Source organism: Grus americana, chromosome 11 (genome assembly GCF_028858705.1).
Source record: "Grus americana isolate bGruAme1 chromosome 11, bGruAme1.mat, whole genome shotgun sequence".
Taxonomy (NCBI): Eukaryota; Metazoa; Chordata; class Aves; order Gruiformes; family Gruidae; genus Grus; species Grus americana.
In genome coordinates, this window is record NC_072862.1 from 9431371 (window position 1) to 9446059 (window position 14689).

The 14689-nt window shown below is 40.1% G+C and overlaps 1 protein-coding gene across 1 annotated transcript in view; it reads left to right on the forward strand.

Annotated features, from left to right (window-relative positions):
• The window catches only part of FHIT (fragile histidine triad diadenosine triphosphatase), a 674280-nt gene that overhangs the window by 5931 nt on the left and 653660 nt on the right, over positions 1–14689 (forward strand). The gene's annotated exons all lie outside the window — the stretch shown is intronic.

The window sequence follows — 14689 nt, forward strand, 5'->3', positions numbered from 1 at the left end:
GTGATACTCCAAGATGTCCTGGCTGGGCAGTGTCCCACAGGGTTTTGCACAGGCTTCTTTTGGAAGACTAATAGATTTATTTTCTTCTGGTCTATAAAAGGAACCTCCACCTTAGGGTACCCTTAGGCTAAATCATTCAGAACAGACACTTGGTCACATGCTCAAATACCTGCTTGAAAGCTCCATCTTAATCTTGAAGTCATACAGCTCTTTTGTCTCCTGAAATGGCCTCAAAATGATTGTGTTCTGTGAAAGTGTGTGTTAGTAATGGGAGCGGTGGAGGGTCAGACTGATCAGCAATGAGTTTCTCTCTTTCAAAAGCAACTGTAGTTCAGAGTCCTGTGGTATGACCTTGCTAGGGCTGAATGCGTGTGTTTAATTCACAAATCCTCTCTTGTTAAAAGAAAAGAAGAAAAAAATCTATTATCAGTGTAGCAGTGAGCAGAGCAAGCATGTTAATGACTGAAGCTGAGGGATGAGCATGGAAGACCCAGCTTACTGTGCTGCTTGTCTCGTACCATGTAAGTATCTCACCAGGAATACACTGTCTTTCCAGAATTTAAGGTGGAAACTAATGAGGCAACAGACTTATGAACTTTCATTGTTGGTCAAAAAATTGTTTCTAGGTTTCAGTAATATTTGAGTTCAATGTAAGTCTCAGGAACATCAGTTGCAGAAAAGCAAAATTCCTTCTGACTGGGAAGGCTCTATCCAGCCTCTATGTTTTTAACACTATCATGCAGCTTGCCAGTGAGATAACTGCAACTGTCATTTTTTTTCTGCACAGTAAAGTTGACTCAAGGACAGGCAGGGTTTGCAGGCAGCATGAACTCAGGCTGAATATAAGCTGCTGTAAAGAACAGCATGGGTGCAGTATGCTGGACTCAGACATATTATAGACACAGTTAATATCAGCAATCTTCTTGTCTCTAATAACCTCAACTTCCAGACCCCTTGTCTTCCAGAGTACTCCAGAAAGCCAGTATCACAGTGAGATATCTACTCTTTTAAAGGCTTCATGCATTACAATCACAACATCAGACTCCATCTTTTCCCCTATAAGTAAATCAGTGAGAATTAATAAATTTATTGAAGGTGGAATTTCTGCTGTTCCCTTCCCTCTCTTCCCTTTCACTGCTGCTTTCTCTCAAAGGCGCTAGTGCAATGTGCTCCTGCCTTCCTGCATGGATGTCAAAAAGATGTGTCAGAACCTACTTGTGAAGGGTAAAGTCACAGGTGTGCAATGGTCCCAAGAGGGAGAGGCAGTAATGGCTCTGTAACGAGACATGACCTTCTAATATAAACCCATTGCAAATGGTGTCCAAAGCCAGGCCTCTGAAATTGCTCCACAATGAAGACCAATCAAGCAGACTGCAAAAAATACTTTCCTAGCCAATCCCAGGAGAGTACTTTAAGGAAAAAAAAAAATCTGTTCTATAAATGGTAGAACCAGTCTCCAAATCTGTTCAGGGAAAGAAGAGAAAGTTAAAGAACATTTGCCAAACCCATGTTCTTTCGGAGATACACTCTTTTTGAGTGCAGGTATAAGATGATGTGCAAACTTTTAGTTCTGGCTACCTTTTTTAGTTGGTAGCATCTTACAACAGCTTGTACAGATGTGAATAATTACATTCTAGAAATTAATGCAGCCCCTGGTGGGTGTGCTGGGGGGAAGGCCTTGACAGCACAAGGAAAGAAATAACATTTGTGTGTTACAGGGACAAGTAACTCTTACTTTATTTTGGTCCCTGTGTGTTGCAATAGTGAAATGCAGGTTGCAGAACGCAGCGTTGTTCTGTCTTTGCAATTGCTCTCTGGTTTCACAGATCTGTGTTTTGTTTTGTTTTCTTATAGCATTATCATGAGTTACTCAAATATGAGCTTGTGTGAAGCACTCTGGATTTGAGTGTGGACAGGCAGTACATTAGCTAATATGATTCCATTAAAAAGGGATTCCATAGCCAGTGCCCCAATTAAATGAAGAAGTGTCAATATTAATAAACCTGCCAAAGAAAGGGATAAAATCAGATACCCACAGTGACCCCACAGACATGAGTGCTAGTCAGATCAATACATTCCCATAAGCATTGATGGAAATAGCTAACCAACAGCAACAACAACATATCTAGGCCACTGAGATTTGGCAGTATAGCACACCCACAAAGTACCCTTTGTTTTCTCTAGTTTTCCTTTCCATTCCCTTACTCTCCAGCCAAAGATCAGTGTCATGAGCATGTGCTACCTGTCTGCAAACAGTTTCTTGCTGGAGTTCATCCTGTCTCTTCTTGATGCCTGGTCTAAAAAGGGTTTCTTGGAAGTGTTAAGATGCCATCCAAAAAGTTGAATAAGCAGTAATCCAAACCCCTGCCAGCTTACATCCCTAATGCAACTGAAACGATTTTCATTCATCTTTTCAATTGTCATCAAATATAGTTCCACTGTAGCTGGGCACAACTCCACTGACGTAAATGACTGAGCATTCACTTTCTTGGAACTACACCTATTTGGATCCAAGTCAAAGTTTTGCCAGTGCAAGGAGGGATGTGACCAAATACCACAAAAATGCAGTTGTTACTTTCTACAGTGTTTTGCTACTTTGGAAGCGTTGCAAGACTGCACCCTTATCTTTTCTACCCAGATTTCATGTTCATAATGCATATCTTTGTGCCATCAAGGTCTGGTGGTTACAATGCACTGTGCTCACAGCTACAGTATAGGAGGCTTTAAAACATTTTAAAATTTCAGCATCTGTTTTATGTTGATTTCAGGAGGAGAATGGAAGAAGAGGATGCCTAGTTCCAGAGAACAATAAACACTTTGGGCCAAATTCTCCCTTTGTGCTGGTGTAAATCTAACATCTCTTCATCCAGCTGACAGGTAGATTTGAGCCAGTATAATATAGGGTAGAGTCAAGCCCTTTAATTTGGAAGAACACAATTGCTTCTTCTGGCCCATGCACAAGAAAATATATTTAAGATATACAATAGATAGTAGAAGAAATTTTAATTAACAATTTTTATGGGGGTATTGGGTAAAAGCATTCTGTTCTGGATGGAAAAATGAGGCTTTCAGAACTGAGCCAGAAAGGAGAATGTTTATCATAAATGCCCTAAAGAGGAGTGCAATTAAGATGTGTTTAGAACCTTGAACGGTTCTGTTAATCAACATGAACTTATAATTCCAGGTTTTAAAATAACTAATAATGTCCAAATAAATTTTAGCATCTGTTAAAGGTATCATCTTAAGACACATTGTTGGGGAAAAAGGAAACTGAGAATAAAGTTGTAAGACTAATTCATGGTAAAGAAATATCAGACCTCATAACTCTTCCCAAAGCATCACAGTTAGTAAAATATTACACTTTTTTTCTACAGAAGAAACACAACAGAACAACATTATTCTCTAGCGGTCAACATTAATTGCAAACTGATGGCCACTTCTGAACATGGGAGTCTTCACTGGGCCACATTTAATTACGTTAACTGCCGACACGTCAGCCTGCCCAGCTCGGCAGCTTGGCTGGTTGAGCCGCTGTCAGTGGCATCGGCCAAAGCCGTCGTACCACACGGGGGAGTCTCTCTGCACGCACAGAAGAGTTCATCTTTCATAAATCACTCGCTTTAAAACCTGATTTCTCTGTACTGCAGCTTTGTTGGTTTGTCTGAGAGATAACATAACTGCTACACTTGGTAGGGCAAAAAACAAAGCCTAAACTATGATGTTTCTATAAATGAATTGCTTATAAGTAAGGTGAATAGGATTTTGTTGGTAGGGAAATCTGTGTCAAGCGTGATTATCTTTGTTAGACACTGTTTAAGCCACCGACTTGCCTGGTATTTCCACATAGAACACTAAGAAAAGTTTGAGAAATCTCAGCCATCAGTTAATAAAATGCTACAGATTTTATTTAATCATTTAGGAAAGCAGAACGTGTGGCAGGTTCATTGCATGGCATGGCAAGACATTAGCTCAGCACAGTGAAAATGGAACAACAATGCCAGAGCAGGATTCAGCCATTGCAATACCACATTTTTCATTGCAATGTACAGCATAGCCTTCTACCGTATAGTTACAGGAATAATGGGCATGGTCCATGGTGTGGGCAGGCTCTGGGTACACGTGCCCTGGCATTCGATAAGCCTGGTATCATGATAAAACACCCCTTTCCTGAAGTACAGGCCATGAGCAGTGGGCATATAGCTTGAAAATTATGTAGCAAATCTTGAGGGGGGAACCATCCTCATTCCCCAAGTCCATCTCAACCCAGAGGACACAGCAGTGATGAGGCTCCTGAACAATGCACAAAGTACTGACAAAGATCTTTCAAGGAGGCACAGGTTTTCTAGAACTGCATCAGACCATCCCAGCAAGCTTTCTCTTGGAATTTTATACGTAATTCTTATGACCTTACCACGCCACACGAGACTTACTTTGCCAGCTCATTGTTACCTGCTACTAATACCGACCACTGCTAGCACAATATACTATTATCCAGCAAAACAACATGTACTGACAAACACTGTTTAGGGAGTATTGGCTACCGATCTGAGAAAGCCAGGGTCACTGCTGAACAATACCAAAAGAGGTCTCACCAGCTTCTTCTCCCTCCTCCATTGAATAAGCTGTTAATAGACAAGCTGTTATAGAGAAAAAGAACTAAATAGTTTACAAGCTTACATTTGAAGGCCTGTGAATTGCATTAGCTGAGCCAGCTGAGTGAGAGCCAAGGCAATCTCCCCACGATTGTAGAAAATGTGGCACTGAGGCATGTGGAGGCAAAAGAAGAATGACAGTGACCAGGTTTACAATATGCAAAGCTGGAATAATTACCGCTTTCTAGGGCATAGAATTTTTAGCTGAACTACGACATGGAATAAGCATCTCCTTTAAATGCACAAGCGTGTGTGTGTGTGTGTTCATATTTTAAAGCTTTCTCTCTTTTATGGAAATATTAATTTACAGCCTTACTAGAAACTCTTTGAAGTTGACTTTTAATTTTTTCCCCATTGGACCTTTCCCCTCCTACCCCTCTTTCTCTGCTGCATAGGCCACTCTCAGTATGAGCAATGACCATGGTTCTTTTTTATTACTTGCTGTTTTCTTTGGGCCTAGCAGTTATGAATAGGAATGTGAACCACTTCCAATTCAATTACCTGGACAATTATTTGGGATCAGTGGGACCAGAATGTGCAGCTGAAAAGTTTTTGGAACCCTCCGGTTACCAGCCAAGAGACTGACAGAGTTCTTTTTAAAATTTCTTTCTGTTCTTTAACTTTACCAGAGACATAAAAGTTTTGAAGAGCAGCAGAACAAGAAAAATTAATAATAGAGAAACAGCAAAATTGAAAAGTAAAGAATGGAACCCTCAGATCATGTGTTTTAAGACATTCAGTGGCAGAAAAGAATGAAGGAAAGATGAAGGAAAGGACAGTTAAAAACCACCCACCCCTGAACAATGGTGATTCAAAATTTCTAACTTTGAGAAAAGCTCAGAAACTTTTAAAGGGTCAGATTTGCACACAAAAGAATTGGTTTGGATCAAATATAATTTTTTAAAGTTTCAGGTTCAAGATTTCAACCTGCTTACAAGTTTCCATCTTTCTATTGTCCTCCTGGTTTTATACAGTCTTTGTTTAGAAACAAGCCAGGTGACATCTCTAACCCATTGTTACAATGACAGAAGTCTGAAATACTGCAGTAAGAGCTGAGGCAGCTGGCTTAAGGCAGCCCTTACAAACAACCTGAGGAGATCAGGCGATCGCTAAGAAGATATTCAGTTATTCAGCAAAGTATAGTGGTGGCTTTTGCTGTAACCTCCACTAATGGGTAGCTATCTTTGATAGCTCATTTACAGTCCACTTAAACCAGACAGAAATCAGCCTGACAGGAAACACATTTTTGGCTTTTAAAAAACAGATTTCTTGGTACATTATCATATAAATTGTTCACAAACTGGACTAACCTGGGTCAGTGATCCAGATAACAGCTTTTCTAGTCAGACTTGAGCTTTGCCCATTAAATATTGTCTCAGAATCTGAGTATCTTTACCACAGAGAAACAGTTTGGTCATGCCATGACGTCAACCCACCACATGCTAACTTAGAGTATCAGCCATCTATTTCTTACATCTGAAGGCAGAGCATTAGTCTATACTCAGAAATCCAACATCCCTCTACACGGGGCAAGAATTTCTGCCACTATTTTAAGGCCAATGACAAAACTCATGTTGACTTCAGAAGGGACAGTGACTTGCTAACTTGTTAGATGCTCTCTTTGGCTTCCAGTCCTACAGTAACAGTGTAGGTACATCAGCTTCTGGAATTATATTCACCTGAGATCAGACCAAGTGGAGATTATGCATTTTCAGTTCCTTGGTTATAAAATTTTTTCAAGTACTTGCTGAGCAAAATTCCCTTTAAAGGCTTCAGAGAAACCATCATGTCAAGGGCAGTTTGTTTTAGTGAAAAGCTCAGGATTTATCTAATCAAACCTGGGAATTATCCCCCTTTCATTTTTGGTGGATTGGTTTTCCTGAGCTGTTCAGATCACCCTCCTGTTAGATCCTCTCATTCAAGTTAGTATTTTCCTCAGGTTGGCTGATCTTTATTTCTGCTTTTAATATTCTCTATTGATTTTATTGTAGTGCACTTACATGCTGTTCAACAGTCCCCTATTACTGTAAATAAAACGAGATAAATAACTTGGCTTTCTTTCTGCATTTAAAAGGTTTGGCAGCAGCCATCTCCACCGTTAACTGAGCATTTGACAGTGTTACTGCCAGTATCTGTGAGGGCAGCTCCTGAGACCTGCATGTCCCTCACATGTCACCAGTATCCATGTTAGTTAGATAAAGCTATCTTGGAGTCTGCTGGTATTACTGGCTGGCTTTATCCAGCAACCAGAGGTACCAGTAGCATCTGTGCATCTGTTGGATGTGCAGATGGGGGCAGCTGCCCTCTTAGTCACTGGCAGTAATAGCAGTGTTAATACTATTGTGCATCTATGACCAAGCAAGATATTGTTTATCTGCAGTGTATGTGAAAGTCATGGAGGCTCCCGTTTTCAGATCAGGTAGGTGTTATTCCTATCTATCACTTACAGACTTTGGTTTAACTGGTCACTTAAATAACAGTGATAAGATACAAACCACAGCTTCATCTTTCTTCCCCCTTGTGACTGCTCTTTGCAGGCATTTCTCTGCCCTGGCCTGTTTCACTGTCCTCAGGAAAACAACCAGCTTAGTCAAGAGTGCAGAAGGTGCATTCCCCTTGGTAAGCAAGAGTCTGTAGAGCATTCCCAGCACCCACACTCCCTTCAGACTCCTTGGTGTTGGTGCTGTTATCAGCACAGTTGGAGGTCAAAGCAGCTACTGAAGGGCTGAGGCAGCTTCTCAAGCGGAGCCTGCAGCCTGTGCTGGGCTTTGCACTGCTGCACATAGCCGAGTCAGTGCTTATGGTACATGGCTGCATGGGCTGCAGTACAGACCTGCCCCAAGACTCCTGTCTTGCAACAGGCCTGCCCTGTGAGTAGACATGTTACCATAGCTTATTCTAGCTAGTTTGAGTATTGATAGCATAGCAGCTGACTTTGACTGCTTGAATGAATGCCAGGAACTGCTGGAGGCTCTACAGTTTGCTTAAGCCAGCATGGGGCCATCTTCATTGTTATTTGCCCTGACTGAGACAGATTAGTCTGGGTGCTGCCTCCATGAGTTCCCAAGACTGACTGTACCAGGTCTGAGTGGCTCTGTATTGATGTCCTCTACCTCTGCCAAGGTTAGAGATTTCAGCCTTACTGCAGGTGATGCTTACTCATCTTAAAGCCCCTTCTTTCACACATACATCTTTTTCCTGTATTGTCTGTAAGCTAGCACTGAAGATGAAACCTGGGTGGAGGTTCACATCAAGACTGTCAATAGACAGCTTTATTTGATCTCCCGAAATACACACCCTCTTGCAGATGTGTCCTCCTGCTGTGCTTTGCAAGGCTGCAGCCACAATAGCCTATAAAGCAGACCTTCACATGGGGTATGTTCACATCCAGACATGCTGAAACAATGCCAACATTTTCTCCAATGTCCCAAATTTTAAAGACTTCAGTGTGGAGTTACTGGATTTGACTCACTTTTACTTAAATACACATGAGATCTAAAAAGAGTGTGTTCTTTTAAATTTGTTCTCGTAAAAATAAATCTATTTCAGTTAGGTAATACAAGCTGTTTTGAAAAGAGCTGCGGAATATCCTTGTAAGTATATTGTGCAAACAAGTAATTAAAATAGTCAAAATAATAAGTAAAAATCGCATGACTTTAAAAAAGCACATAAAAAGTAATCAAATAATAGGGTAAAACCAAATAAGATTAATTTAAGTTAGAGACTCATGTACATGGTGTATTGTATTCTTTGGACTGAACAGAAATGCATGCTGTGAAAGGGTGTTCTGAACTCCATTAAAGAGTAATCTTTGTACACAACAGTAGTGCTGTGCAAATAAATGCTGTGAGGCAAAATAAATAAGTTTTGAGAAATGAATGACTTTAGCAATAGTTTGCCAATTAATTAGAACAAAGAAGGAAGTCTAGCAGACAACACAAAGAGATAAATAAGGAAGAGTTCAAGTTGCCATAACAGCTTTTGCTATTCTCTCACTCTACTGTTTGCTAATTCTTCCTCTCACAAGCTTTGTGGGATTTTCTTTGGAGGGGGAAGGGAGCCAAGAGGATGCAGTAGCAATTTTGCTCACTCTTGAAATGCAATCTTAGGGTTTTACCTCAAAAAAGGTTAACTGTAACTTGATCCTTACCACTATTTGTTCTAACAGGGTGATGGAGTGTGAACTAGAATGGAGAAAGAATTAGAGAAGATTTAGCTAAGTTGCATATATTCTAGACAGCAAGACCTGTTCCCCTACAGCAGTTAAGGAATTAACCAGTGCAATTTCATAATTATTAGTTATCATCTCTCGGAATCTGTGGAGGATAGGTCAAGTCCCAGAAAACTGTAAGAGGGCAAATATAGTACCTGCTTTCAAGAAAATGGAGAAAGGAAATCTCAAGAAACCATGGATTTCTCAGCCTAACTTTAAACAATCTATAACTGGAAAGAATAGATTAATGATTATAACGACATTTTGGAAGGGACTGGAGAAACTATAGTGCCACAGTTAGAACTAGTGCTCTCAGTAAACCAGAGAAATTATCCCAATTCAACAAGGTCACATTCACTCAAGCAAAATAAGAACTATGTATAGGTAGGAGAAGCCAAACCTCCACATACCAAAAAGGCAGCAGAAGCCTGGAAGATCTCAAGGTGATAACATCAACAGTAAATGAGAAGCGAGATGTTCTTCTAAGAGAGCAAATCTTGTAAAATGTACTAACAGTAGCACTGCTTGTAACTTGCCAAACATCGTTACTCTGCTGTGCCCAGAACTATTCAAGGTTTACCAGTTTATGCTGAATTTGGCTTAAGTACCATATTTTTAAACAAAAGATTCAGGCCCACTGGACAGGAACAGGAATAAATAGAAATCTATTAACACATAAGCTGTGAGAAAAGTTTGGAGAAACCAAGTTTATTTCATTAACACAACTGAGGGGAGTATGATAACAGATTTTCAGTGTGTAAGAAGCTACTAAAGAAAGATAGTAATCCATTACCCACTGAGGTTAGGGCAGGAAAAATTGCTTTAATTTCCAGCAAAGGAGATTTAGGTTATCTTTCTAACTATAAACCTAGGTAAGCACTGGAACAGGCTGCTAGAGTATCTGTAGAATCTCCATTATTTGAGGTTCTAAAGAACAGATTAGATAAAACAGCTGTCAACTTTGTTGGGTATACTTGATTCACATACCTCAGCAGAGGTGGAATTACACCAAACATCCTTTAAGCTCCTTGCCAGCTCTACCGTCTTCACCTCCTGAAATGCTGTAGTTGCATACTTTTGTAGTTGCAATATACACCCTAATTTTAATTAAAAACAAACATACAAACAAACAACAATAAAACCCAAGAAAAAACTTGAAAATGTGGATCCTAGCATTTCAAAGATCAGAGGTAAGTAAAACAAGTCAGTATCTTTTTGCTGACTCTGGTGATTCCAGATTCAGCTGTGTTTTAACAGAGGTATAGGACTTAGACAAAGAAGGAGTAGAGATGCTGAAGGTGGGGAATAAGCAATACCTATTCTGCTACCCATCCTCTAAGAGCCTTCCCTGTATCTTTATCTCCTGGAAAAGCTGGGAAGTTCTCATTCTGTTTTTTCTTGTCTCTGCTTTTGCAGAGAGTCCAGGGAGAGTCCAGGAAGGGACTCTATGAGATGCATGAGCAAGAACTTTGTTGGTGTTGAAAGGAGCACACAAAGAGGTCTCACTGAACATCATGGCCAGCATTTCCATGTTCTTCTGCAGCACCACACAGTCTGTGTTTTGAGAGATAGGATCCCCAGAAAAGAACTCAAAGAGCATGTAAAGGTAGCAACAGAGGAAAGCAAGAGAGTGTCTTAGGCAGATTCCTCCCCCACACTGAGAGAACCCATTCCCCACACAGTGGTGTCCTAACACAGTGAAATTTGCAGGGACAAAAGTGGCAGATTCAGCAAACATTGGGGGGTAGTTTAATATTGCTTCAACTATCCTCAGGCACTATTTTTTTCTGTATGTTCAATTATGCTGTGGATTTATTTATAAATAAATCAAGTCTCTGCTTTCCATTTGCACACTGACGGAAGCCACAGTTGAGTTGCAGAATTTCAGGAATACATTCATCTAAGCATGCGAAATTCTCTTTGGTCTTTGAATCCTCTTGCAAATAAACTACTCCTACCATATTTATGGAGTACCGGCTTTTCAATACTTAGTTTATAATCCATAGTCCTCTGCCTTTACTTGCAAATAACTTCTATTTTGCCCTGAAAGGCAGTCTGTCCCAGCTCACTCAGCCTATGTGTTTGTGCCTGTCTGCATTATTTGTATCTCCACTAAAGGCATTCCTCTTTTCCATGTTCTATAATGATGCCTAACATGCAATATTTGGACAGCTGCTTGTTGCTGATGAGAGTTTGTCCACTGCTCCCACCTTTGTGGTACAAGCTTTTGGCACACAGTTTTGAATTGTTGGCCCTCCAGCATGCAACAGCAGCAGATCTCCATTTCACAGGTGAGTTATCAGAGGTATCTGGTGATGTTTAGAGTTTGATCTCAGCTTTTCTGAATGATGCTTTTTCATTTTGAAAACTCATGGTGTTGATGTTTACTGCTAAGCCATCATAGTTTTGTAAGTCCCATCCAGCAAGACATCAAAGATACAGCCTACACCATATTTTTCTTGCTCAATTACACCGAGAGGGATGTCGATTCTTTTCAGACAAACTGTAAGCAGTGATTCCTACGTATTAACTCTCTGTTTAAAAATATCTACATTCCACAGCTGAGGGATGAAGAGAACAATATTGCCCTCCTTTTCTTCCCTGATGTATCTCGACCTTAATTAAGAAAGATCCTTCCCAATCCTACCCATGCTGAGGCTCAGAGAGGTGCACCGTGACATCAGGCCAGCAATCACTACCCATTTCATCTCCACCATCAGCCCTGTGTCAATAACTTAGTGCTGATGGCTAAGCGTGCACGAGAACCACAAGCTGTCTTAGTGATTAGACTGGCAGTAGGCGATAGCTCCAAGTCCTCCTAGAACCTCTTATTTTGTCATGCCCTGCAGAGAGATTGTAACCATATTTAGATTTCTAGCACAGCACCTTCCGGTGAGCTACTTACACATTAAAGTAATGCCCGATCCCTATAGTAGGATACACCTGGGAAAAAGTCTGTTCCCAGGAGTTATAAGGGAAAGGCTCTTGAGTTTTCAATACAAATATTTTAGCAAGCTATACAACCCCAGAGGAGGTGTTTGCTCCCCAATTCAGTCTGTTGATACTTTTGTCTGAACTAACCAACTCTGCTTTTCACTGTCATTTGTAATTACAGTCTATAAATATTTTATATTCCTTTAAAATCAGGTTTTAAAATATTTAAATTAATTGGGGCTGGTGAATTAGATAGCCAGGAATTTGAAACTGAGCTTGTCTAATCCTCTGTGCTGCTTTTTTCAGCTTTTAACTGTAGCCCAAACTCTCCCACTTTCTGTAGGATAAACCAATGGGAGATAATTTTACTTGTAACATATGAATAGATTGATTCAGTTAGCAATGTTTTGTGTTTTCTTCCAATTATTTCAGCTAACTGAAACTGGGCTAACCAGGTCCCCTCTGAGCATCCAGGCTGCCGAAGTATGAATTTGGATGGGTGGGCAGCACAGAGGATCTGCCTGAGCCTTGTAAAATTTCAGTTACAACTGTGATTCATCTGTAAAATGGGAACCTGTTGTGATATATCCTGTAGTCGTGCTATGTGCTGTGCTCCATGCAGCATGCCCTGTATTCCCTAAACTCTGCTTCTGCAACAAAAGCATGCCATGAATTCTCAGAAGATATCCCTTGCCATACTATGTCAAGTGCCTATATCAAGGACTAGAAAGGATGTTTCCAAAATATTATGTATCATAGATATGCCATGGCAATTGCCAGTATGTCCCAGAAATGTGCTGAGTCCTATAGTGACTACCCATAGGAATAATCCCACAGACTGCACGCCCAAACTTAAGTTTTTTATTTGGCATCTGAGATACATATAAAGGAAACTTCAAGAGCTGAATGTTATTACATATTAGTGTGATGTTTCATTTTACCACAGGCTTGGAAGGTTTTGAATGGATTGAAATGATTCTGCAGGTGGTTCATCAGGGAATAACCAAAGCAACAGTTGAAATCTCCAAGAATTTTAGAAAGAGTAAATAAACTTGTTGAAAGTGTAATTACTACAGAAGACAACTTAGGGGCCCTGGGTGTAAAAGGTGAGGGAAACTACTATGCTTATCAGAGTTGGTTTTTAGGAAGTTTTGCTTTTCTTAAGAAGCTCAAACAAGCTACTACCTTTAATAACTAGCTACTAGTCTGAATTTCAAACCAGGTACCATCAGTCTCATTCAAAAAAGCTGTCCATTCATCTACCCGCTTGTGCAGTAAGAGAGTGGGTCTTTCAGGGAGGAAGAGAAGAAAACAATCATAGAAGAAGGTACATTCCTGCAAGCTCCATTACTATTTATGGAGTTACTCACCTCTTATTCTTCTTAATCATGAAGTGCAAGATGATATTTAAGAAACATTTCTGGTATGAAATTCAAAGATACTGAACAGTAAAGAGCAACTGATACCTTTCAATTCTTTTAGTAGAGCTTAAGCAGGTGTGAGGCCAGTGTCTTGTCTCACACACTTGGAACTCCTAGAAAAAGAGGAAGTTTTGGGCAAACACATATTTAGGGTCTTCTCCTTAAATCCAGATCTTGCACTAGATTATTACTTTGTGTATTATCCTCAGGCTGAAGCAAACTATGGTTTCCCCTAGCATCGCACTTAAGCCCTAGAAATAGGGTTTATTTCACACACAGTGACTAGATGGGAGCAGGGAACAGTATGATTGATTTTCGCTGTGACAAAAGCCACCTGGTTCTCCTGGAGAGAGGACAGGGAGGAGGAACCAGACTCCTTCTTAGCTGAGCTCTTCATCTGTTTCTGCTCTACTAAAGATTATCTAAGGCCATTTTTTCCCATTTTGACTCTGTACAAGTCATGTTTTGCATTCAAAGGAAATTTGTCTCAGGACTGTAATCATGGCATAAATAGACCTGTGCAGGGCCTCCCTGAATCTGCATTCACTGAAAAATCCCATACCCAGCACATCTGTGAGGAACCATTCAACTAGCTGACTAAGTGCATAAAGCATTTGAAAACACTAGCCTTATCTCCTCAAGAGTCGACAGCAAAATGTATGGCCACGTTGAAGTTTCTGGCAGTTCTAGAAATAGTGCCTGCTGAGCAAATAAGGTCAGAGTGGGTGGGTGAAAATAGATTGTTCTCAAAATTTGGCACATAAAACTTTAAAAGTGCTTTATGAACAGAAATCATTCTCTCAGGTCTTGATCCTGCAAAAGCTCATGTGGGTAGACTTCTCAAGCTCATAAATTTAAAGATCTGTTTACGTTTTTGCAGGGTGGGGTTTTAGGCTAAATAAAAGAAGGTGAAACATTAGCCATAGGAGGTTTCACCTTCAAAGGAAAATATCCATGCCTTGCTGCTTATTAGTTTTCCTGTGAGCAAAACACTTGACTAACTCATTTTCTTCATTTGCCCACCCTTTCAAAAGTTAAGAAGCAGATCCTCTAAGGCACTTGTTTTGATTTTTCCACTTAGGTATTCTAGGAACTTGCTTAAATCATTTGACATTTGTGTTAATAACGTAAAATCTTAGTGATCTGAAATCTTTATATAATTAAGCAAAATAATACAGCTCCCTACATGGAACTAAAGTAGTTCAGGGAAATTCTCAGTGGAAATAAGGATGACTCATTCCTCAAGCAACACCAACAATTAAGTATACATAAGCTATCAGTTCCCAATTGGAAAAAAAGGGGACATTTATATAATAAAGGGCTTTCTTAATCTGCGTGGAAAGATGATAAGGTATTTGTACCAGCTGAGACTGTATTCAGGAATATGTTTACCAGTACTCAAGTTTATTCTCAAGAGCAGCATCCAGTGAATAAGACCATACTGGTGGTAATTTTAAGCCTCACATATT